Source organism: Desmodus rotundus, chromosome 8, assembly GCF_022682495.2.
Source record: "Desmodus rotundus isolate HL8 chromosome 8, HLdesRot8A.1, whole genome shotgun sequence".
NCBI classification, from domain to species: Eukaryota; Metazoa; Chordata; class Mammalia; order Chiroptera; family Phyllostomidae; genus Desmodus; species Desmodus rotundus.
This window is the reverse complement of record NC_071394.1, coordinates 3,527,153-3,552,331: the sequence shown is the minus strand read 5'-3', so window position 1 is coordinate 3,552,331 and position 25,179 is coordinate 3,527,153. Positions and strand designations below refer to the sequence as shown.

The following is a 25,179-nucleotide window of genomic DNA, read 5'->3' as shown; positions in this document are numbered from 1 at the left end:
TATACACATGTGTTCTCCTCTCTCTCTCTGTGCCTTAAAATCTACCACTATTCCAGGTGATGCCTCCTGGTTGGCCTGGTCTGTGGAGCGCTGGCCTGGGAGCGAAGCCCCTGCTATTCCCCAGGGGAGGCCAAGCCTTGGCCGGAAGTCCATCTCTGTGGTCCTACGACCTGGGGTTGGCCATTGTGCACCACGCCGGCATCATAAAGCTGTTAGGGACTATGACAGGGGCACAGGGTTTGATGGGGACAGTGAGCGTTCTCCGCCACATGTGGGGACTACATGGCCACTGAGTTTAGGGATGAGGCACGTTAGGCTCATCAAGCAGGTGCCATAACTTGCCAATTAATAATGAAGCCACTGTCCCCCAGAAACTGTACTTGTAAAACTGTGCCATAGCAAATTGCCAGATACTACTTTTTATGGTACACATGCCAAATGGCTCAAACTACTGAAGTGATTTTCATATTTAAAGAACCCCTCCTATAGCCTTGACTGGCGTGGCTCAGTTAGATGGGTGTCGTCAAACAGATAGGCCCCCGGTTGAATTCCTCGTCAGAGCACAGGACTGGGTTGTAGGATTGTCCCCCAGTTGGGGTGTGTGTGTGAGAAGCAACCAATAGATGCTTCTCTCTCACATCCGTGTTTTTCTTCCTCTCTTTCCCCTCTCTCAAAGAAAAAACCCTCCTATATCTTAAAATTCCCCCATTAATATTTCCCCATACTACCCCAGACCATCAAACACTAAGCAATCCTATTTTTATTACAAATTGAATCTCTCGGAATGTTATCAGGTATACTTCATTTAACAGCAATTAAATTTTTCATAGGTTTGCATTAAATAATGTATTAACGAACAGTGTTATAAATGTTCTGTCATTATGATCTGCAATTAAAATGTCCCAGAGCGTCTTGTGCTAATGGCAATAGCTAAACTACTGACACCTTCAGGGCGGCGACGCTTTCCAGCAGCTGATCCTGGTTTGGAAATTCAGCGTGGTCAATATTAACCGCAGCTGTCGCAAGATGCAAAACTCCTCATGAATAAGCATTGTTTAACTTCTTGCAAAATATATTCCAAACACCTGTTTCCAAATCAAAATAGAAATCTATTTTCAAAGGCACCAGCCAGACAAGCGAGCACACTCACACAGGCTGCACTTTATTTCCATCAGCCGGTGAGCACCTGGACGCTCGTGTGTGGGTTTGGGACAGTGGAAACCCAGTGGACCCTCTGGAGCCTGAATTTCACAAATGTGTTCATTGCGCCCCAAAGAGGTCCCCTTGACACCGCTGACCTGCCATCCAGATATGTCTGTGACAACACCATTAACGTCTACAATTTGTAGAGCACCTTTTACCTGTAAAGTCAACTTTCTAATAATGCTCCAAAACATCTTCATGTCGACTACCTTACCACCATTTTAAAAAATGGACGCATTAGACTCAGAGGGGCACAGTGGAGCTGGTCCACACACAGTTCTGTTGACAGCGCGGTGTTCTGGCCATTGACCAGCTGGATGGAAGTAGCTGCCAAACACTGCCAAGGGAAGGTTACCCAGAGTCAAAGTCCCACTGGAAGGGCAGCATCCCAAAGGCTGTCCGGTGAAGGTCGGGTGGCCTATCTAAGACCTTTACTACTTATTAAGACAGAGGAAGCTCCACTAGCAGAATGCACAAAACCCTGCAGGTGGAAATACTGCAGCTAATTTGGGGATGGGGTGTTTCCTGCAGCTGGAACTTGGGCCCTGAAAGAGGAGGTTTGGAGTACGGATAAAGGAAGGGACTGTTAGTTAAAATGGTATCGCGGATGCTCAGGGTGTCTTTCACGCGGCAAACCCCCGCATGGCGTACTCTGAGAGCCACAGCAGTATTTTATGTAGGTCCTCGATGTGCAGGTTCGGGCAGAGCTCTGCAGGGGTGTCTCCTCTCTGCTCCACGTGGTGTCATCTGGGTGTCTGGAAGGGTGGGTTTGGAATCTGCTGAAGGATGCTGGCTGCCAGGTTGGACCTTCACAGGGCCCTCAATGAGAACACTTGCCAATGGCCTCTGCTTGCTTCCCTCACTAGGCGCGGTGTGTGGGTTTTGAGGAGCAAGCATCCCGGGCATGTGGGTAAAAGATGGCTGACCTTCGGAGATCTTTGGAGACTGTTGAGAACCAGCTGCAGTGGCTATGCAGTGTCACTCTGCCACCTTGTGTGTGTCCCCGTTGGGTCCCCAGGGCTTGCCCATATTCCCGTGGACAGTGGCGTGACCACCTGTTGATGGCAGGAGTGTCATAGATTGGCATGTTTTAAACCACCAAAAGAGTTTTAAGAACTAATTTAGAAATGTCATTAAGACATAAAATAATGAAAGAAAATCACGTGCAGAAAGTGTGTGCTTAAATTTCTACCATTTATATGAAAACAGGAGAAAGTGTATAGGTATATTCACTTATTTCCCCCAACACATTGCATAGAGCTCAGTAAACATTTCTTCAGTGAATGAGTACTGATTCCGCCCAAATTAGACTCGTCCTTGTCATTTCCCTTGAGAGCATTTCGATGGAGGAATGGGCAATCAATAGCGGCCTTTTACTCGTGATATCTCCGCACGATGCACTGAGACAGGCCTTTAAGGAGCAGAGGGGTGTTTTGAAGAAGTGAGGAGGGAGGGCACAGAATCTGTAGAAGTGGGCAGGTCTCTGGTCCCTTGGGTGCTGCAGTGGTATGTTCTTTAAGGGAGAGAGAAAAGGCTGGGATGTGAGTGGGGAGTGAGGAGAGAGAAAGGTAGTGAAGTGTGTTCGATGGGAAAGTTGATCACTCTGGGTTCCATGGGGCTTTTTTTTTTTTTTTTTTTTTTGAGAAATGCAGTAGAAGGAGTTAAATAAGTAAACTCAAAAGGAGTTCGATCAGGCCAAACGAGGGGATGGTTTGCGTTCGTGTCAGCATAAGGTCAAGGCTGGCAACTAGCAAGGCGTGCGGGACTTGAAGCAGAGAGAGGTCAGGAGAAACACCTGCAGCTGTGTGAGGAAGGCATTCCCGGTGGCTTTGGCAATAGGGTCCCCGCTGAAGGTCATGTTGTTTTCCTGAGCTTACGGAGCGTAAGGATTAGTTTTACTCGACACTTGCACACACTCATGTGCCAGAGCTACTCTGATGTTGTTTAACAAATATCCATTCATTTAAACCTTGTGACATGGCGAGAACTGTGCCATCACTATCACTTCCATGTTGCGGACGAGGAAACTGAGGCACAGGATGGACAGACAGCAGGGGGCCGTGCTTCCTGCACACACAGCCTCTCTGGAACCACCATTCCATGACTCTGCCACGCTCTCTCACAGGAACTGAGTGTGTCAAGGCTGTATTGAAATGATCATAAACCCCCACTTTATGGAAGAATAATCAGTGGCTGTCACATCGGCCCCTTCTGACCCCGTGCATGCCGTCTTCCAAGGAGACAGCTCCAGCCAAGAGACAAGTCAAGTGACCTGTAAACCACCGTCTGACTAACTGATTAAAGGCAGGTGCTGGGCTAGAGGCCAGTTTTTAATGGAGCCCATATTTTAATAAAATCCCTACCAGACTGACTTTAGTTCCCCTCCCAGCTGCCTGGCTTTGCAGGAGAAGAGCTCAGTGAGAAATCTGAATGTGGCCAGTTTTGAACACCCCAGCTCCACTCTAGGGGGGACTAAGCTCTGGAATCCCCCTGTCTGATCCAGCAGGGCAGGCTGTCACACCCTCGAGGGGGAAGGGATGGTCAGTCTGTCTGTCTTTGTGCCTTCATGGCAGGGGAGATGTTTTGCTTTTCTTTCCAAGTGATGAACGGGGCCTCGTAATTAGGCGTGCTGATTAGGATATCTCTAACCACGAGCAGGGGATTGCCTTCCGAACAAGAGACGAATGTGGTTTCCTCCGGAAGACGCAGAGGGAGAAATCCCCCACAGGGCTTGGGTAAGAAAGGGCTCTCTTTGGAAATGGACCCCTACCTCCCTTTGAATGGGGTCCTTCCTGGAGTCAGCACAGACCCACCTAGTCACACAGTGTGACAGTTACTAGGTATAATGAGGAAAACAGCAGGCGCTGCAAGAATCCATTCCCAGATAAGTGATTCTAACCCGCTGCTGACTTACAACGAAGATGAACTGTTCTACCACTCATCTAAGGAAATACCCACCTATTGGGAAGCCGTTCCTTTCCCATATATTAAGGATTAATTGCTTGCTTTATGGTTGTTATTTCCAAGGCTAAATATTCCACTTAGGATACAGAGGTCCCCAGACACACTGAAAACATGGAATGGAGTGTGGTGGAATGGACTGACAACAAATCAAGTAGCATGCCTTCGCTTCTTTTTAAGATTCTCTGTGAATCACTGTCCTTTTCATTTCCCATGGTTCTTACCCTGCTTGTCTCTTCCTGCATAGCGAACCCTTCTGGCTCTTCCTCTTGCACTCCAAGCATAAATATTGTGCCCTCGGAGTTTTCTTGGTGCCTCCTGTTGTTTTCATCTCTGGATCCCCTATTCCCATGATTGAAAGTCCATGCCACACAATCATTACTCCTCAATCCCTGTGGGCCCTACAGACTCTTCATGGGACACCCAGCCACCAGCATCCCAGGTAACAGCAACAACAACAGCCAACTTCTCAGGCAGGATGGTCCTTGTTACTGTTCTCCCAGCACCTGTCATGTACTTGAGATTTCACCTCATTCCATGTCTTGCACTGTGCTGAACGCCTTAATCGCATTACATGAGGCTTTTAGAGATCAGGTAACTTGGAAACCTGTATGTAAACTTGAATCCCTGGTCATCTGACACAAAGTCTTTGCATCAGATCTCTCAGCAAAGCTACTTGTAGCCCCTATTACTGACGATCAGAATGAGTTTATCGACTCATTTCACAAAGTTTATCCACTTCGAGACCCTTGGGGTTTTTTTTTTTTTCTACTCAACTCTACCATTATCCTCTTGTAAGTCCCCTGGGCTACTGAGAAACTAAATTCGCATCTTCACATCCAAGTTTCACCTCACACCGAGTAGTACGAATCTCTCTTATGGGCTAATTCACAACAAAGACAATAATCCTAACCACCCGCTATTTAAACCACAGACTTCCTTAATCTTTAAACAAAATGTTAATCGCCAGGACAGGAACCCACGCACTCATGGAACTGGTGTCCTAGTTTGCCATTGTGAAACAAGTGTCCGTTGTCCAAGCTGTGTCACCTCAAATGTAGCTGAGAGAGCGAACTCGAAGTCCCAGCGTCACAGTTACGTATATGTAGGGCGCCTGGCCCGGGAAAGTGTGGCAGTGCATTGAGGTTTGTTCTGTGGTTCCTATGGAACTCATGAGCTATCATGAAAATCGGCACCTGCCCACTTACAAATCAGAATGGCCAAACCCCTGGTGTTAATAGACGGCGTCAACATCAAATATAGGATGCTAAGGGCTGTGCTCTGAGACAGAGCGAGGCAGGTGCCAGCGGCATCATCCTCGGGTCATGCACTTGTACACAAGCACCCCCCTGCTGGCTTCCTTGCTTTCCGTTTCTTTCCTTCTCCCCTTCAGTGTCGCCAGTTCCATCAGAGGAAGGTGCTCGTTACCTGACAGCCCATTGCTATGGCTCTGCCTCTCTAGGAAACGGGGTGTCAGTAAAGTAGGCATCAGCCCCCCAGGCTGGGGAGCAGGATCTGTTGTCACGTGCCACTCGCTGCGCTCTCCACATGGCAAATCCTAGTCACTAAAACGGGGTGCAGCTTTGCCCCCTCGACCTCTTCGCACAGGACCGCGGCTTCCAGCGTGTCAACAGCACGTCCCCGGCTCGCCTACCCTTCGCTGGCGGAAGGCAGTCCCTGCTGATGAAACACATACGGGGTCGTCGCCCACTCGCTGCAGCGGCTCTTGCGGAGCCGTGTCTGCCCCCCGTACTGTGTGCTGTGCCTTTTGCTGTTGCCAGAAGGAACAAACTCATTTATGAAATTAAAAATATCCAAGGAGTCATTTTCGAGGAAGAGTTCACTTCTCTCTCTCTGTCTTCCTGCATCCAAGTGCCCTGAGAGAAGAACAAAAGCAACATGTAGTGTGATTTTGCAGAATTGCTTTCATGGAACTGTTGGTTTTCAACATAACTGTTCCCACGAGTATTTGGCCTGAAGCCCTGGTCACCCCGTTGATAAAGACAACTGCTTGACATTGTGTGTGTCCCTAAGACACACTTAGTGTGAATGCAGACGAAGCACCCCACACTCACCTTGGAACCCTAGAAGGTCAGCGGTGCGGGACACCTGAGCCCGCCTACCTGACGCTGGCCCCTTCTGGAAGCAGAACCACAAGGCCCCTCGGGAGACAGTGTGATCATACAACTATCTCGCACTTGGAATCCAGACACTTTGGTCCAATTTTCTGATACTCTGCACCTACAATTCATTCATGTGTTCATTCATTCATTCATTCATTTATTCACCCCTTCAGCATTCATGGAGTAGCTGCCATTTGCTGAGCATTTTCAAATGACACAATAGTTGATACTTACTGATTGGCCTGCCATGTGCCAGGCTTCGTTCGAAGGGTGTAAAATTCATGTAATCCCTGCTAGGACCCTATAAGCTCCATGCTAATGGCCACCTCCCTCCTAACAGATCAAGAAAACGGAGGTCAGATGGCATCAGTAACTCTCCACAGAGAATGTGGCAGGTGAATCGTGCATCTGAGAGCAGGCCAGCCGGTGTGACTCCAGGGTTTGTCCTTGTGGCCAGGGCACTAGGTGTAACTCAGCACATGTTGGCCCTGCCAAAATTGCCCACATTTTGGTCCAAGAACCCCAGAAGCAATGTAACGTAACAACACGGGCTGTGATAGGCGTGCATGTCATGGAGGATGATAAATGCAACTTATTTTTTCTTAGTTTAGGAGTGGTTTAGAGGAAAATAAATCAACACAGCTGATTTTAATATTGGGATCAAAACTCTGCTTATTTATTCCGAAGCATGGTCTAGTTATATATTCCCTGTATACACTTTTGTGCAATCAGTTTTGTGGGGGGTTTTGTTGTAACTAAAATATTTCATAGATGTTCAAAAAAAAAAACTCATCCAATTTTCCCTCTTGGTGACATAGATATATACTAGTTTATACATGAGGAAAGTTACATGGTAGGATTTTACATCCCATAGGTTGTGCCCTTAGATCTTAGTATAAGCTTAATATCTCTGTGCTGAGCAGCGACTCCACACTGGGAACTTCATCTATGTTTTCTGCTCTGACACAGCTTTATGGGGTAGGTGACTCGATGCCCATTTAGCTAAACAGATCAGAGATTCAGAAATGCTGTACAGTGTGCCTGAAGGATGTGGCGTGTGGAAACTCCAGAATTCTGATTCGGTTTTCTGACCCCTCTTCTAGCTTTTTCTCTTTTTCTTTCCTTCTATATCATGCTGCCTCATTAAAAAGACACCAACATCCCAAGATATTCATTGTTTGTTAAAACCATGTTGCCCCCTCAAGCTTTTATCCACTCGCGTCAGAACAGAATCATACAGAGCAAATAGTGAAACCAGCCGTAGGGTCCCGCCACATTTAACAGAGGCAAGTCCTTATATAATCAGGTCAAGGTGGATGTATACGAAGTTCACAATCTGAAATTATGTCTGGGTCTTTAAAAGCCATAGTCAAAAGATGAATGAATTGGTTAATTTTCTCTGAGCTCTCAGGATGCTTTAGGTATCGCTCTCTTCCTGACTAACACAGGTGTAGGGTAGAGAGCTAACCTCACAGCAATCCTAAGTTTAGGCACAGAGGGGCCGTCAAAGGAGAGTCTGAAGTGGAAGGAAGTCATGAGTAGGGGTGAGGCTGGGCACCAACCTACCCAACCTCAACCCCGTCCTATTCCACTTAGTCCCCTGCCTGCCTTGGGCTGCCCCCACAGGACCCAGGGACGGGTTTGTTACATTTGGTAAACCTTGAACACCTCCATTATTCAGCAACTCTGCTTCCCTACAATGTCCACAGCCTTGCACCACCTCCCACCCTCCTACACGAGAGAATGGAGTGAAAACAAAGATGTCTGCCTACTGCAGAGGAGCTGGGTGGGCCAGGGAGGGACGGAGACACTGTGATTCTGTCACTGAGCAGATGAACGAGCTTGCAGACATTGGCATGGGACAGTGGGCAGAGAGCACACTGGCGAGACCCTTTATCAGCACTCTAGTGGAGGGGACATCAAGCTGGTTTAGCATGGAGGCGGAGGTCGAACCAGCCGAGATTGGGAGCCAGGGTAGTACAGCTATAGCAGATATAACATTCAGCTGAAACAATTTCCTACATGAACTTGAGGCCTCTGGGTAGGAAAAAACTCTTCAAATCATCCTCATCAGTGTCCAGAAATTGGTGTTACCCAGGAGGCACAGGGTTGCGAGTGTAATGTGCACCAGTGGAGAAGTTTCGAGCAAGTGTTTCACCAGCCATTTGTCCTGCTTCCAGGGGTGAGGGAGGAGATGACATGTGAGCTGGCCCCGAAGGACGCAGGCGCATGCGTCCTCGGACTTCACAGGCTCTGCTCATCCCAGAGTCCTCTGCACCCCTCAGCTTTGTACAGAAACGTTAGTGATGGTTGGCTAGTTTGAGCAATAGCAGGTCTCTGCACAAATCAAATCCACTCAAATCTTCCTCATTTTGTGGGGGTGTCCGGACACTGGAGGATAATTTGACTATCCATCTGCATCAAATGTTGCATTACAAAGAAAAGCATTTCTTCAGTTGGAACGGGAAGTTCAAGGCCGAGCGCAGACACGATCCATCTGTGAACGCAGCTTTCCTTGGCTTGCCCTGATGATTGAATAGCGCACACCATTCCATGGCGTGTGGAATCCAGGATACATCTTTTACACTGAAACTTCAAAGAACAGAAACAAAAAGTGGTAATATGGCCTTAGTGTCACATCTCTTTCCATGAGTTTCCCAAGTCGTTTGTTTTAGGGGATATCCCCTTTCTGTGACATTATTCTCCTACCCCGGGCAGAAATCAGAAACTGATCCAGCAACCCGATTCCGCCAGTCACCTCCACCACTGCCCACTGCTCACGACAGAGGCAGTGTCACCTGCTGGGTAAGCACACCTGTCCTGGGACCAGACTCTCCAGTTCAAATCCCTGCTCCCCTAGTTACCAGCTAAAGTCTCCCTAGCAAATCACTTAATCCCTCTACACCTCAGTTTTCTCTTTAACAAGAGGATCATAGTAGTACCCCCCTTAATTAATTGTTTTGAGGATTAACAGTAAATCCCAGTATGTCTGAAGTTCAACAAACACTGGCTAGAGCAGGTTTATTCCTGAACCGCTGGAAGCCCCCGAGGTCCCAGCAGCACTCTGCCGAAACCTCACCCATGGCTCCCCACTTGCCTTGGGGGGAAGACCAGGCCCTTACCTTTGCTGTCAGGCTGTAGGAGACCCAGCCCCAGTAACCTGTTCAACCACATGTGACGTGCTGTTCCCACTTGTTCTCCACACTCCAGTAAACTGTTACTGGCTTTTTGAGCTTTGACGTGTCAAGTAATAGGCACTCTGATAAGCTCTCCCCTCTGCCTGAGTGTCCGTTCCTTCTGTCCCCGTTTACCCAGATCATCCAATGATTCCTAGGGCTCTCCTCACCAGCATTTCCTGCTGGCAGGCTCCCTGGAACTGCCTGGCGAGGTCGCCTGTCACTTTGCCCGTCTTCACAGCGCCTGCGCCTCTCCTTCCTAACACCTGTTACCACGCATCTCCTCCTCTAGACAGTAAACACGCTGAGGGCTGGGGCCCGGCCTTTCGATGGTGACCGCTGTTGTAAAGCCTGACAGTCCGTTCTGACTACAAATGTGGTCGTGCTCAAAGGGGCCTTCGGTCGTGCTCACTAAAAACTCAGCTGCATATTCACTGCGATAGGAAAGGGGGGATCTCAGGATTTCACACACACACTCACACACACACACACACACACCATACAAACTTATTTCTCAACTAACTGAGATTTTTTTAAGCAATTTCCAGTCAACCTAATGCAGAATTGAGGTCGGGAAATGAATGGGGCCATGGCAGGTATCACCGAGGGATCCTCATGGGTAGTATCTCTTGCTGCTTAGCATCCCCCCGCAACATGACCCTCTCTGTGTCTGTGTGACCTCACCGCAGCCCAGCTGTGCTGTCAGCGATTAGAGCCCCCCCCCCCACTGCTGACACACCTGGCTGTCACTGCCCACACTCCTGGAGCCCACGTTTAGCTGGGCGTCTGCTTACTTGGCTTTCCACCTCAGTGCCCTTCTTCTCTTTCTGTCTGTTCCATTCACGGTGCTCATTTCAAAGCATAAACGTGGAGTCAGACCGTGCTCGAGTCCCATTGGTCGGATGGGACTGTCACTGTCGGTTCTCTAGGGACGCTGTGAGGGTGGCTGGAGGTGAGGACTGCTTTACAGCAGGCACTGAGTGACGGCTGTTCCTGCACCATATACAGCAATTAGGAGCCGAGCTCAGGCCAGCTCCCCCAGGAAGCCTTCTTTGATAGCACCGTCAAAACTGACCCTCCACTTCTACACCCCACCACTGGCCAGTCTCATTCCAGAAGAGGGTTCTGGTGCTGGCTAAGGGCAGGGAACTTGTCAAGTGCCGACTTCTGTATTCTCATTCACAGAGGCCGTTAATATGTGACGTGAATATTGCAGGAGCTTAACTTTTGCAGAATGGAATGGAACACACACCCCGCACCCTGTGCCACGCGTCCAGTATTGTGTGAGAGCTCGCAGCGTGCCGTCTCGCTAATCACCGTGAGGAAGGTATTATTCTCTGCAGGTATCTAACCAGCTTACCTACCAAGTAGCGGTCATTTTGGCAACAAACAGCTCGGACCTAGAGGAAGGGTCCGTAGGGGAGAAAAGACTCCGTTAAGGTATTTGTTGTAACCCTGTCACTGCACAATCACATTAACTCCTCGGTTACTTCACCGATTTACCCATGTAGGATGAATGTATTCGGCAAAACTTTTAATGATAGGAAAATATTCACGATATCGTATTAATTAAAAATAAGAAGACATAAAATATGTACTGTGATCTCAATTCAATAACATGTAAAATTATAAATTTCATCCTAGAAGGGAAGTCATTAAATATTAACAGAGACTGACTCTAAATGTGATTTTTTATATGACTTTTAAATATTTTTACATTCATTAGCATTATTCTCAACCCATATAATAAATGTCCATTACTTTTACAATCAGAAGACTTCAAAAATGTTTATTATATACATGTGATATCTCCATGTCATCAATTGCTATTACAAATCTCAATAAACATACAGTATTTCATATGAAATTTGGAAAAACGTCTGTGCATTACTCCGTATTTTTCATTAAAAGCTTTAGTGTCTTTGATGTGCTTTGCTGGTGGTGTTAGTAAAGTGCACCAGATACAGAGGAAACAATAGCAAGAAGTCCTCACATTGACCCCTCGGGTCTCTGGCCTTAGATTAGCGGCAAACAAAGACAAGTTCAAGCCTGGAAACGGTGAAAAGTGAAAGTGGAATGGGTCAATAGTGTGTTAGTCGTGTTCTTCGGAAAAACAGAATCAATCACCGGTATACACAATCGCGGGAGCTGTTGGCTCACATGATTCCAGCAGCTGAGACGTTCCGCCACCTCCGCACGAGCCGAGAGCTGACGGCGACCGTTCCAGTTCCAGTCTGCAGGTCTGAGAGCCTCGGGGAGCAGACCCTCACGCCTGGCTCATCGGTCAGCAGAGAAAGGAACACTTCCTTCCCGCACCTTCGTGTCCTGTTCAGGCCCTCAGCAGGAGGGAAGAGCCACCCGCAGTGCAGAGGCCCTCTGCCTCACTCAGTCCCCCAATTCAAATGCTGGTCTCTTCCAAAAACACCCTCACAGGAACTTCCAGACTTAACGTTTAAGCAAATATCTGGGCGTCCCGAGGCCCAGTCAAATTGACACATAAAATTAACCACCGCACATGGAAAACACAGCTGGAAGTCACAAAATCTTTGAAAGAACGTGGTTGGGCGTGTCACCTACACTGGTCTCGTGGCAGGTGGAGTGTACTTTTCTCTCTTGACTTGGGGCTCAGCTATGCCATCTGCTTTAAGTGGGATATTAGCAAGGTGACGCTGGCTCTTCTGAGCTTCATGCAAAACGCCTGCTCTGGGTACCATCTTGATGTACAGGGCAACTTAAATACAGGAAATTGGGAAAATGAGAATAGTAGGGTCAAGTGCAGAACCCATAGGCATCCAGGCGTGATGCCCACCATTCCCATGCCCGATCCGTGTCTCCCAATCAGGGCACATGTGAGCAATCAGCTGTGAACTCACTTGTCCTCCCCCCCGAGTCTTGGGGTTACTGCCAAAACATAAGAGGGCTTGCTAATCTCTGGGTGTGACTTTAACTCCATTAATGCGTATCTCCACCCCCCAGGCTGTACTATAAAAAATGACTTCACTCTGCCAGCCACAGACTCCTTCCAGCCCCCAAAGTGATCCTCCTGCCCACCACTGGCATATCAGATTTGAATCCAATTAATATAATAACACATTAAAATTTAAGAAGAACCCACATTTCCATAAAAGGGGAAAGGCAAGGCCAAGGGGTCTTGAATCAATGTTTTGACAACCTATGACCACTAAGGGGGTTAATTCTATAAAGAGCTTCTGGCAATTCCATTTCGAGCTTCTTTTTTTCTTCTTTACTCTGTTTTCTGAAAATGTTAGACATTTTCAGGTTTAAGGCTTGCTTTGACTTATTTGTTTGCTGCCCATTAAATTATGTAAGTAAATAACAAACATCATAACGACGGACTTGTCTCATAAAGACATCCAGTCCTTCCTAACTTAAGCTGAAAAATATCAATGCTTTCTGCATTCATTCTCCTCTTTAAAATTGTTCTCACATTTATTATTCTAGGGATTAAAATGTCTATTTTTAAAAATCTCATATTTCTTCCTCTGGATCTTATCACTATCTGTTCCTGCCTGCCTGGTTTTCCACGGTGACTTGAACTAATTTATTTTCATCTTCTCATAGCAAATGAAATTTCCTTAACCTTTCTCTGTGAGACATTACAAAGGATATTACTCACGGTGCTAATTCGTTCCCACCTTTATGGCCGTTATATGCTCAGTGAGGCCTGGGCAAAGGCTGCAGAGAATTCTCCAGGGGATGCAGAAGCCCAGCTTCATCCAGAAGAAATGGAATCCCCTGGGATACCTCCTTCCGAATTACATCTGGTGCACTGTGTTCTGTTGACCGTAGGTTTTACTGCTGTGGGTTTTACTCCCTTTTAAATCTCCATAGTGTCTCTAGTAAGCCTAACGTGGTCATCACAGCCTGAACTCCTGTGGTTGGGGGTAGGAACTGTTTCCCATACAGACGGTTGTCTTCCTTTGAGAAGGAGCTTCTAGCACGCTACCAGGCTCTGGTCGGGGTGGAGTGCCCAACCTTGGGGTGCCAAAAGGCTGCCCAGGAGCTCAGATGCCCTTAAGCATCTGGCTCTCACTCTGTGGGGCTACTTCTCACAGTTTCCCCTGCCTGGACTTTCTCATGTGACACCCCAGGGCTCCAAAGGTGCGTGTCCACAGACAGAGAATAAAATTGTGTCCTTTTGATGACCTAGCCACATTGTAGAGCATCATTTCCACCATTTTCTCTTGATCAGACAAGTCACGTGCCCCACCCAGTTTTATAAGGAGGGCACAGAGCCCTCACTCCTGATTAAAGTATTGTCAGTTCCATTGTTAGAAGAATAGAAAGAAGAACATGAAGAAAATGTGTATTCTACAGAGAGAGAAAGAGAGAGAATTCTCATGATTCCTAGTAGTTACATTCCCTATGGTTACCTCGGGCACTGAATTAGCTCCTAGGAGAAATACAAAGTTAATTTTTCTGCCAGCCTTTGGTCACGTGTTTTCATCAAGTGATTAACATATAAACTTGCTCTATGGATGAATGAAGTTTATCTAAAAGTGCCTTTCCCTGAGAGATGCATGATCTCCTGTGCTTAGTACCAGTGGACAGCACTTCCGCACGATGCTTGGGGCCCATTTGAAACAGCGAAATTTCCAAGAAGCAACACAGAACGGAAAACACACGGCCCCACGGAGACCACAGCCGATACTTGTTCACAGTCTGAGAGCCGAAACAGGAGCACACAGCAGTCTGGCCTCCTCCGGAACGAGTGTTCTGGTCACTCGATTTTTTGCCGCTCTGGGCCTCTCTGCAAAGGACCACAAAAGCCCCAGGACCACTGACTCAGGGTCACAGTGCATGTCATCACGAATGAGCAAATGTGGAATCCAAGCCTAAGGAGGAAGGGGTCCCTGTGAATGGACATCGCCCTGTCCAGGGACAGTCATCTGCCGCCAGTCACACTCAGGGGTGGCCCAGAGCACCGTGAGCAACAGCTTCCATCCACAGCCTGTTGGCTTGGGTCACGACAGCGGTCATGACAGCTGCTGCACAGGGACTCAGGACTGGGTCACCAGTGAGACCCTGAAGTATGGCAGCAGAGGCCCACGCTGAGCCCCTGAGGGGCTCCCGAGCGCACTAACCGGCCTCCGGGGGACAGGTCCATCACATCGACCCCTTTTCTACCACAGACAGCTTCTTCTTCATGAGAAAAGATGTGTATTCCTCATGTGGGTTTGCCTTCCCCCCGCAAATCGTCTGCCATCATCGCCACCACGGGAATGCCTTACTCTCCTCTGCGTCCCCCCACTCAGTGCCACGGCAAACACGGTTTGACGATGCACTTACGCCCACAGGATCCACTGGTCTGATCACATGTCCCGTGGCCCAGAAGCAGCGGGCACGCTGGGAAACCAGGGTGTTCTAGCAGTGCCTGACAGACAGCCACTGGTGAGGCTGGAACGCCGTCTTTCAGGGTTCAGAACAGAGCAAATTATGCTGCCGTTCACACACGTGGACCGGAAGCCAGGGTCTGTGTCAGGGCATCTGCTTCGCTAGCGTAGGTAATGTCTGTCTTCTATAATACGCGCGTTTCAGCCTTGAGTTTAATGCATTGCAAGTATCTTCCATAAAAGCTGGGTTCCTTTGCCCACTGCATTCCAGCATGATTGGCTCAAATAACCAAAGGGATATTAGTTGTTTTCTAGAGCCTTGGGGATTTATTAGGGTCGCCAGAATATTCTTGGATTCAATAGCATACTGGTGGAGGACCGAGACCGTTGAATAAAGACAGAACAAGAAGGATGCAAATCCTGTGATAATGCATTTATAAAATAAAAATAATAAGACTACAATGGTCTCTTGGAGGAGTGATGATTAAAATAAGTTAATAGGTACAAGGCATTTATGATGGCCCTAGAATATATCATATTTTTGGATATTTTCATTATTTTCTCTCATCTCTAATTTGATGGTTTAAAAGCATAAAGTTAAATAAAATTCAGCTAGGTTACAGACAAAAATAAAATAACAAAAGATCACATAGTCTCACAAATTTTTCCACCAAATTCTTCATCTGCTCATTTTTTCACCATGTCTACTACCCTCCCAGTACAGACCAGTTTGTCTTTGAATAGCTTTTCCCTTTTCTTTGTTTTCCCTCTTCCATAGGCTCAAAATAGGTATTAGCCTTAAAATTACGGCATGTCTGTTTTGTGGATGCAGTTCGTCCCCCCACTGCACCCCAACCTCCGCACACATTTCGTAGGGTCTGCACTGCTCTTTGCTTATACTGGTTGGAACTGGAACAGTGGCCCCTACTCCCTGGTTACTGGTACATTTCCCATCATCACTTACCATTGTGGTAAGTATTCGTCACCCTAAGTCATCCACGGGCATGGTTTTCCTTCAATAGAGTATGCTCCTTCTGGGCGGGAGTTGTGTGTGAGTCTATGTGTGTGTTATATGTATATATATTCTGGTGGGTTTTCACTAATAGGGTCTCAAAAACTTGAATGAATGAATGAATGAATGAATGAAGGAGTTAATGCATGAGAGAAGGCACCAGTATTTAGCTTGACCGTATCCTTAGCAATTGTCTGGAAAACTGAGTCTATTAGGAAGTTGGATCAGATACACCAGTTGTCAAGGACAATTCTTCTCCAAGTTCTACATAGTCCGCATAGTCACTCACCTATCCTCTCACCAGCCTCCCCAGCTCCCTGTTACCGGGAAGACACCTCCCTGACTACAGGTCTCTCCCTGTGTCTGCTGTCTCTCCCAGGTTCCCCTCCTTAGTTTCCACACTCATTCCTTTGGTAACTTTTATGGACAGAAATTGCTCGTGCCTAGTAATTTTAAGTCCTCCCCTCTTTTAGGAAGTGCTATTATTCTTTTCATTCAGGAAGTGGCCTTATGTTCTTTGGCCTTTGTAGACACATTAAACATGGGGTTAGAGTGAGTTCAGTGACTGTGACGTTGGAGAATGCTCTTGTTTTTTATTTACCGAAACCAAATCGAGGCAGAAATATAGGAAGAAATGAAACAACGCAGGCAGGGAGAAGCACATTTGTAGCGTTTCCGTGGCCGCAGCCCAGTTGCAGCAAATTGAGGCCAGGGCTGGGCCCGCTGATCTATCTGTGTTTGGGCTGGAGCGGCAGCTCCACCAAATGTTCTTTCCCCGAAAAGGGTGAATTCAGCTGTAATTCAGGCCTCGCTGAGATCTGAGACATAACAACGTCATTCCCGAGTTTGAATGAAAGTCTGTTGTTGTTGTTTTTAATCTGATATATTCTCCAAAGTCTCTATCATCTTTGGAGATTTCTTTGTTTCATAGAATCTTCTCTGTGGGCGACCTTTCACTCGAGTGCACACTCGCTCTCCTCGTTTGCACACTCACTCTCCTCGTTTGCACAGACAGACAGAGACCGATTATCTAGTACATTTTGCTTTCTCCTTTCCTCTCCAGCTGTACACCCCAGTCACCGTTCTCAGAAGAGCCCTCCTTTTTTTGTTTCAACGTTGGTTGTCAGGAACAAGAAAAAAAAATTGATTGCCTTTGTGCAGAGAAGCATGTTACAAATAACTTCTTATACTTCACAAAATATCTAATTGCTTTGTTCAACGGCTGCTTATTTGTTTCTTTGACTTTTTGATTTAGTAGCCAGGGCTTCTAATTATCAAGTTGATTAGTTGTTTTTAAATGATTCTAATGTGTCTCTTACTTTGTTGTTTACATTATGATTTGATCACCTTGCCTTGTGCCTCCTGCTGCATTTTTGACAATTAAGACATTATTTATGAAACAAGTTCTTATTTACAAGACAATGGCCGGCAGGCAATGTACCTGTCTAAAGGCAATTGCCAGTTTTCCTGATCCATTACCCCAGGCCCTATTTCCCTGGCAACAAAAAGCGTTAATATTTTAAGAAAGTAAACATTTCTGTGAATCATAAATTACGGTTTTTTTCCATTTACTATAAAAGATTATTTAGGGGAAATGTTTTGTTTACACATAGACTTTTGCATAGAGATGAAGAAATAGTCTGTTGAAATCTCTTGAGTCTTGTCTGGAGTGGGTAGGCTTTAAAGATTCTGTGAATTCTAACCTTCCAAGTAGGCGAGCCCTTTTTGGTCAAGATTTTTTCTAGGCAGTACTGGGGGCATAGTAGTTAGTTAGTATTCTATTGTCAGCAAGACAACTCTTATCACTATTCTCTCATCCCCGACCTGTCTGTTGAATTCCAAACTGATGACCCAACACCATGGTACACAACTCATATCGCAAGCATTATAAAGTTAGTATATTCCAAACCAGAATCATTATGTCTTTTTTAGCCAACCCTACCCTACAACCCCCCAAAGTTCAAGTTACCACATTCTTAGTTAGCCTCAAAATCTAACCAGGTTAGAGGAGAACTTTCTCAACTTGACCGAAAGTATGTATTAAAAACCCTACACCAGCTAGTACCACCTTACTGGTGAGAAACAGGAAGCTTTCCCACAAAGGTCAGGAACAAGGCAAGAATACCCCTCACCACTCCTACTCAGCACTGTAGTGGAAGGTCTAGTAATGCAATAGAACAAGGGAAGAAAGTAATATGTCTACAGATTGGGAAGGAAGGAATTCATACAACTCAGCAGTAAAACAAAGAACCAAAAAAACCCAATTAAATTGAGCAAAGGGCCTGAAAAGACATTTCTCAAAAGAGTATCTCCAAATGTCCCACAAACACATGAAAGGTCCCAATATCACTCACTAGTCATCAGGGAAACGCAAACCAACACCACCACGAGAGCTTCACATCTCAGCTGTTATCAAAAGATGAATGACGACAGTTTGGGCAAGAATGTGGAGAAAGGGGAACTCCTGCACACTGTGTGTGAAAACATGACTCGGTAGAGCCACTGTGAGAAACAACAGGGAATTTCCTCAAACACTTAACAGGAGACGCACCGTGCAGTCCAGCAACCCTACATCTGGGCACGTCTCCAGAGGAAGTGGAGTGTGCATCTCAAAATGGGCCTGCCCTCCCGTGTAACTGCAGCGGCACTGCCAATAAACAGCCTGCGTGTCCAAGAGGATGAGTGGGTAGAGAAAAGGTGCCCTGTGTGTATATCCATGTATGAACATCACTTACCCTTCAAAAGGGAGGAAACCCTGCCATTGCAAACACACGGGCGAGGCTGGAGGACACTGTGCCGAGTGACATAGGCCAAGCACGGGCGAGTAAATACTGCATGATCTCACTTAGTGTGACGTGGTCAAACTCACAACAGCAAGTTGTTGAACGGCGGTGGCCGGACATGGCGGCAGGGGAGGGGGCGGAAATGAGAAGCTGAGCAAAGGGTGCAAAATTTTACTTACGCGGGTGAGTGAGTTCTGGAGGCCTGATGTACATCGTGGTGACAATAGTAATCATGGCTGTGTGTACCCTTGAAATTTGTTTAAAAGGATCTTAACTTGCAACTGCTCAGAACACACACACACACACAGGGCAATCAATCACGTAGAGGTATTGGATATATTGTTTGGCTTGGCTGTGCTGCTAGTTTCACAATATATACGCGTATATCAAAATATCAAGTCGTATGCTTTAAATATACACATTTTTATATGTCAAAGGTATCCAGATAAAGTTGTTAAAAGAGTAATTACTACCTAAGTACAAAGATGTCTACAGTATCTACAATGCTCCCATGCACAGCTGCGCACACACTATTTGATGGGTAATTCCACAGTGTCGCTCTGGTCTTTGGACAGACTTTTATAGACACAAATCATTCTTTCTTTCATTCTGGTTGGATGTCACCCTAACCCTCCCCCCTCTCACAGCAAATTGTTAGCTTTTCTACGTGGCACTTAAAAACAAGCTAACCTCCAAGAGTCATCTGATTTTTTTAGCATAACACTAAAATTGCTTACTTTTAGACAAAAAGAAAATCAAGTTTACACATTTGTCAAGTTTTGTGTTATATGTAGGAAAGATTAAATTTAATGTTTCCCTGAACACATAGGTAGAAACCACTATGTTATGAAATATAGCCAACGACTTATTACAGTTATTTTTCTGTCCTATTTTTTCAGTCATATTCTGAGCTCCTTGAGGACGTGAATAATCATAGAGGCTACAGTATATTTTTGTAATCAAATCTAATAAAACTAAGTCACAAATCTGTTTCATATAAGTATCCTGAGTTACAAGGTAACACAGATGGAATCAAGTCCCATATTGGCTATTGGATCTTAGCATAGTCCATTCACAAGATGTCTTATTTCTTTACCTATGAAATGAAATAAACAGACTGAATTTTATGGATCTTTCCAGCAGGGCTAACATGAGCTGAGAAAGAGCTGTCCAAGGTGTGGGAGAGAGGTAGCAGGCAGGTAACTTCAACAATGTGGAAGGCTAGCCGGATGCTGAAAGGAAGTAGAAAAGTTACAGGCCTTGCCCTGGCTGCTGTGGCTCAGTGGATTGACCACCGGCCTGCAAACCAAAAGGTCACTAGTTCAATTCCCAGGCAGGGCATGTGCCTGGGTTATAGGCCAGGTCCCCAGTGTATCTCTCACACATTAATGTTTCTTTTCCTCTTTTTCTCCCTCCCTTCCCCTTCTCTAAAAGTAAAAAATAACACTTAAAAAAAGTTACAGTCCAAGGAGCCCATTGATTAGCGGATGACATATTAGGAGTATGTAGAACAGCAGTGTTTGGTACTCGGCGTAGGGTGTGTAACCAGAACACCACGTCCACGGTGTGTAGCAGCTGTGTGTCCCTATAAATTACAAAGTCGGGCAGTCTCCAAAATCTACGTAAGATTTAACATTCTGTTTACATATTTCAGTGGAAAGCAGACTGCATAGTTGATAAAAATAAAAAGCAGCCCCAGATACAGGGCCCTTCTTAATAGTTTGCATGAATTGCATCTACCTCATAAAATCATATTGTTGTTATGACACTAATATAGAAAGTCTTTAATGTCTGCCCCACTTAATTTGCATGTGTAATTGGCAGCGCATTAGAAGTGATGAAACGTAATTATGAAAACGGATCTAGAAGAAAGGACACAGTCTCGGCTGGCGAGTTGTTGCCAAGTGCGTATTTGGTTTCGTATTGTAGACTTGTTACTATGGGCGTTAATTCGATGTTTTTCCTCCAAGATCCCCACTCTAAGAAATCAGAAAATGAGATGCAAACACAAGTAAGAAAAATGCTAAGCTGTACGTTCATAGCCAAATAGGGAGCCAAAGCCTCAATTTCTTTTTTTTCTGCTTCATTTTTTTATTGTTGATTACAGTTGTCCCAATTTTTCCCCTTTACCCACCTCTACCCAGCCCACCCTCTCGCCCACAGTCCATCCCCATTCCGTTGTCCACGTCCATGGGTCACTCGTACACGCTCTTTGACTAGTCCCTTCCCCTCCTTCCACCACTCCCCGCCCCCTCCCCTCCTACAGCTGTCAGTCTGTTTCGTGTTTCCATGTCTCTGACTCTATTTTTCTCGTTAGTTTATTTTGTTCATTAGATTCCAGTTATAAGTGAGGTCATATAGTATTTGTCTTTCGCTGACTGGCTTATTTCACTTAGCATAACGCTCTCCAGTTCCATCCATGCCGTTGCAAAAGGTCAGAGTTCCCTCTTTCTTTCTGCTGCCTAGTTTTCTATTGTGTAAATGTACCAAAGTTTTTTAATCCACTCATCTACTGATGGGCACTTAAGGCTGTTTCTACCACTTGGCTATTGTAAATAGTGCTGCTGTAAATATAGGGGCATAAGTTCTTTTGAACTGGTGTTTTGGGGTTCTCAGGGGGCATATTCCCAGCAGTGGAATTGCTGGGTCATGAGGCAGTTCCATTTTTAGTTTTTTGAGCAAATTCCATACTGTTTTCCACAGTGGCTGCACCAGTCTGCATTCCCACCAACAGTACACTAGGGTTCCCTTTTCTCCCTTCCTTGCCAGCACTTGATGTTTGTTGATTTATTAATGATGGCGTTTCTGACAGGTGTGAAGTGGTATCTCATTGTGGCTTTAATTTGCATCTCTCTGATGGCTAGTGATGCTGAGCATCCTTTCAAACGTCTCTGGGCCCTTTGTATTTCCTCCTTGGAGAAGTGTCTGTTCAGATCATTTGCCCATCTTTTTAATTTTATGTAGTCCCATTCGTTTATTTTTTTTCCCCTTTATTTCCCTTGCCCTAAGAGATAGGTATATCAGCAAGAATGTTGCTACATTGATGTCTGAAATTTTACTGGCTGTGTCTGCCGCTAGGACTTTTATGGTATCACAACGTATGTTTAAGTCCTTTACCCATTTGAGTCTCTTCAAGCATATGGTGTAAGTTGGTGGTCTACTTTCATTTTTTTGCACATACCAGTCCAGTTCTCCCAACACCACTTACTCCGTTATATGCTCATGCCCCCTTTGTCAAATATTAATTGACCATAGAGACATGGGTTTATTTCTGGGCTCTCTGTTCTGTTCCATTGATCTTGTATCTGTTCTTATGCCAGTACCAGACTGTTTTGATGACAGTAGCCTTGTGGTATAGTTTGATATCAGGTATTGTGATCCCTCCAACTCTCTTCTTCTTTCTCAGGGTTGCTGAGGCTATTCAGGGTCTTTTTTGGTTCCATATAAATTTTTGGAATATTTGTTCTAGATCTGTAAAATATGCCATTGGTATTTTAATAGGAATTGCATTGAATCTATAGATTGCTTTGGGTAGTATAGACATTTTAATGATGTTAATTCTTCCAGTCCATGAACATGGTATATACTTCCATTTATTTGCGTCTTCCACAATTTCTGTCTTCAGCATTCTATAGTTTTCCAAGTATAGATCTTTTACATCTTTGGTTAAATTTATTCCTTGGTACTTTATTTTTCTTCTTGATATAGTAAATGGGATTTTTTTCTTAGTTTCTTTTCCTGATAATTCATTATTGGTGTACAAGAATGCCATTGATTCCTGAATGTTGACTTTGTATCCTGCTACTTTGCCGAATTCACTTATTAGGTCAAGTAGTCTTTTGGTGGAGACTAAGGTTTTCTATGTACACTATCACGTCATCTGCAAATAATACAGTTTCACTTCCTCCTTTCCAATTTGGATGCCTTTTGTTTCTTTTTCTTGTCTGATCACTGTCACTGGAACTTTCAGTACCATGTTGAATAAGAGTGGTGGAAGTAGACACCCTTGTCTGGTTCCTGATCTTAAGGGAAAAGCTTTTAATTTTTGCCCATTGAGTATGATGTTGTCTCGTTCATGGCCTTTATTATGTTGAGGTGTACCCCCTCTGTTCCCACTTTGCTGAGGGGTTTTGTTTTGTTGGGGTTTTTTTCAAAAATGGGTGCTTGACTTTATCGAGTGCTTTTTCAGCATCTATTGACATGATCATGGTATTTTTGTCTTTCATTTTGTTGATGTGATGTGTTACATGTGTTGGTTTGCAAGCGTTATGCCACCCTTGCATGCTGGGGCAAATCCCACTTGACTGCGGTGTATGATGTGTTTACTGTGCTGCTGGATCTGGATTGCCCGTATTTTCCTGAGGATTTTAGTATCTGTGTTCATCAGAGATATGGCCTGTAAGTCTCTTTTGTTGTTGTTGTGCCTTTACCTAGTTTTGGAATTTGGATAATACTGGCCTCGCAAAAAGAGTTCGGGAGTCCTTCCTCTTCTTGAATTTTTTGGAATAGTTTGAGGGCAGGTGTTAGTTCTTCTTTGAGTGTTTGGTAAAATTCGCCTGTGAAGGCTTTCCGGCCCAGGGCTATTGTGTGCCGGGAGTTTTTTCATTACTGCTTCAATTTGCTAGTTGTTACCAGTCTGCTCAAGCTTTCTGCTTCTTCTTGATTCAGTTTTGGGAGATTTATGTTTCCAGAAATTTGTCCATTCCACCTAGGTTGTCCAATTTCTTGGCCTATAGTTGTTCACAGTAATTTCTTATAATCCTTTGTATTTCTGTGGTGTCAGTTGTTACTCTTCCTCTTTCGCGTCTGGTTTTACTTATTTGGATCCTCTGTTTTTTTCTTGATGAGTCTGATTAAAGGTTTATCAATTCTGTTTATCTTTTCAAAGAACCATCTCCTGGATTCATTGATTCTTTGAATTGTTTTTTGGTCTCTCTGTCATTTAATTCTGCTCTGATCTCGATTATTTCCTTCCCTCTAATCCTATGGGCTTTGTCTGTTGTTCCCGTAGTTCTTCTAGATGTAGGGTTAGGCTGTTTATTTGAGATTTTTCTGTCTTCTTTAGGTAGGCCTGTGTTGCTGTGAACTTCCCTCTCAGGACTGCCTTCGCTGTGTCCCACAGATTTGGTGTTGTTGTGTGTTCATTTTCATTTATTTCCATATACTTTAAAATTATGGAATGCTTCACAAATTTGCGAGTCATCCTTGCACCGGGGCCACGCTAATCTTCTCTGTATCGTTCCAATTTTAGTATATGTGCTGCCGAAGCGAGCATTTAAAGTCTCAGTTTCAACTTCCCACCATGCCATCACCTCTAGGATATAGTAGCGCTGTTATATTTAGCTAGAAAGCCAGAACTCCTGTTCAACAATAATCGGTGTTGCATTTTACTGGAAGGATTGGAGTCGTCCCCTAACTGTAAAGCTTCCCATGAAGCCTTCTAAGACATCTTTAACGTAAAAAGCTGTACTGTTGATTTCCCTACACATTAATTTACTTAACATCATTTCTAAGTGCCAGTGACTCAAAATCCTGAAACAAGTAAAAAGAAAAACCAAGATTAATGCATGCAGGACCACCTCACAGGTAGGCAAATAGCTCCTGAAATGGATAAGAAGACCAACTAGCAGATTTAAAACATGGGCAATATATGAACACATAGTCCATAGAAGAGTAAAACCATGTGTTGTCGAACATAACTAGGTTTTACATCTAGTCACGGAGGGATCTTCTGGTGGGTTAATTTCCCTACATGTAACTAGACACTCTTGATACAAAATAACAGGTAACTAAAGGCACCGGGAGTGACCGAAAGCAAGCAAACACTAGAGGGGCCTTAAACTTGGAAAGAGGGGCCGCTCTTTTTACAGCTTTTGGACAGAGGACAATCTCTATTGGAGGCATGAGGGGCACCTAGAACTTGGAGATGCATTTAGAACCTTTCTTAAAAAAAAAAAACAAAAAAGAAGAGGGCCACCGCAGCAGCTGGAAAGCGTGTAGCAATGTCGAAGAAGCGAGCTAAGAGAGAAGCTCCGAATTCTGCACAGTCTCTGCCCACATTTCAGGCTGGCTCTCACCCACTCACTCGTGGGGCAGATTCCAAGCATCGCTGCGAAAGTTACAGTGAATATTTCAGCTGCTGCTCTGTGGTTGTGGACACATTGGAATTTGAGGTCAGTCAAGTTAACTGCTGAAGAAGGAAACAAAACGAAACCAAAAATAATACAGTTGAGAGGAACATAAGAAAATCTCCACAATATATGGTTAACCAAGTCCAGAATACAATTTTAAGTCATCCAAATTATTAGATATATTTTATAAAAGAAAACATGATCGTTCAAAAGAGATAAGAAATAAAGCTCAACCTTCAAAGAACTCAGATGATGGGACTAGCAAATGATGTTTTAAAGCAGCTATCGTAACTATGCTCAAGAATAATAAAAAATGTGAAAATGATGAATAGGTAATAAATATTAGCAGAAAGGGAAAACTATAAAAGGAACCAAATGGGATTCCTAAAAATGAAACATCTGAAACTTAAGAAAAGAAGAAAAGCATTCTCTTGGC

General features: G+C 45.0%; 1 non-coding gene across 1 annotated transcript; it reads right to left on the bottom strand.

The window, feature by feature from the left end:
- Nucleotides 1-23,780: 23,780 nt before the first annotated feature.
- LOC112315794 (U6 spliceosomal RNA) lies at nt 23,781-23,887 on the bottom strand. Its single transcript, XR_002975934.1, has one exon. It is a non-coding gene; the product is annotated as a U6 spliceosomal RNA (small nuclear RNA).
- Between the last annotated feature and the right edge of the window lie 1,292 nt (nt 23,888-25,179).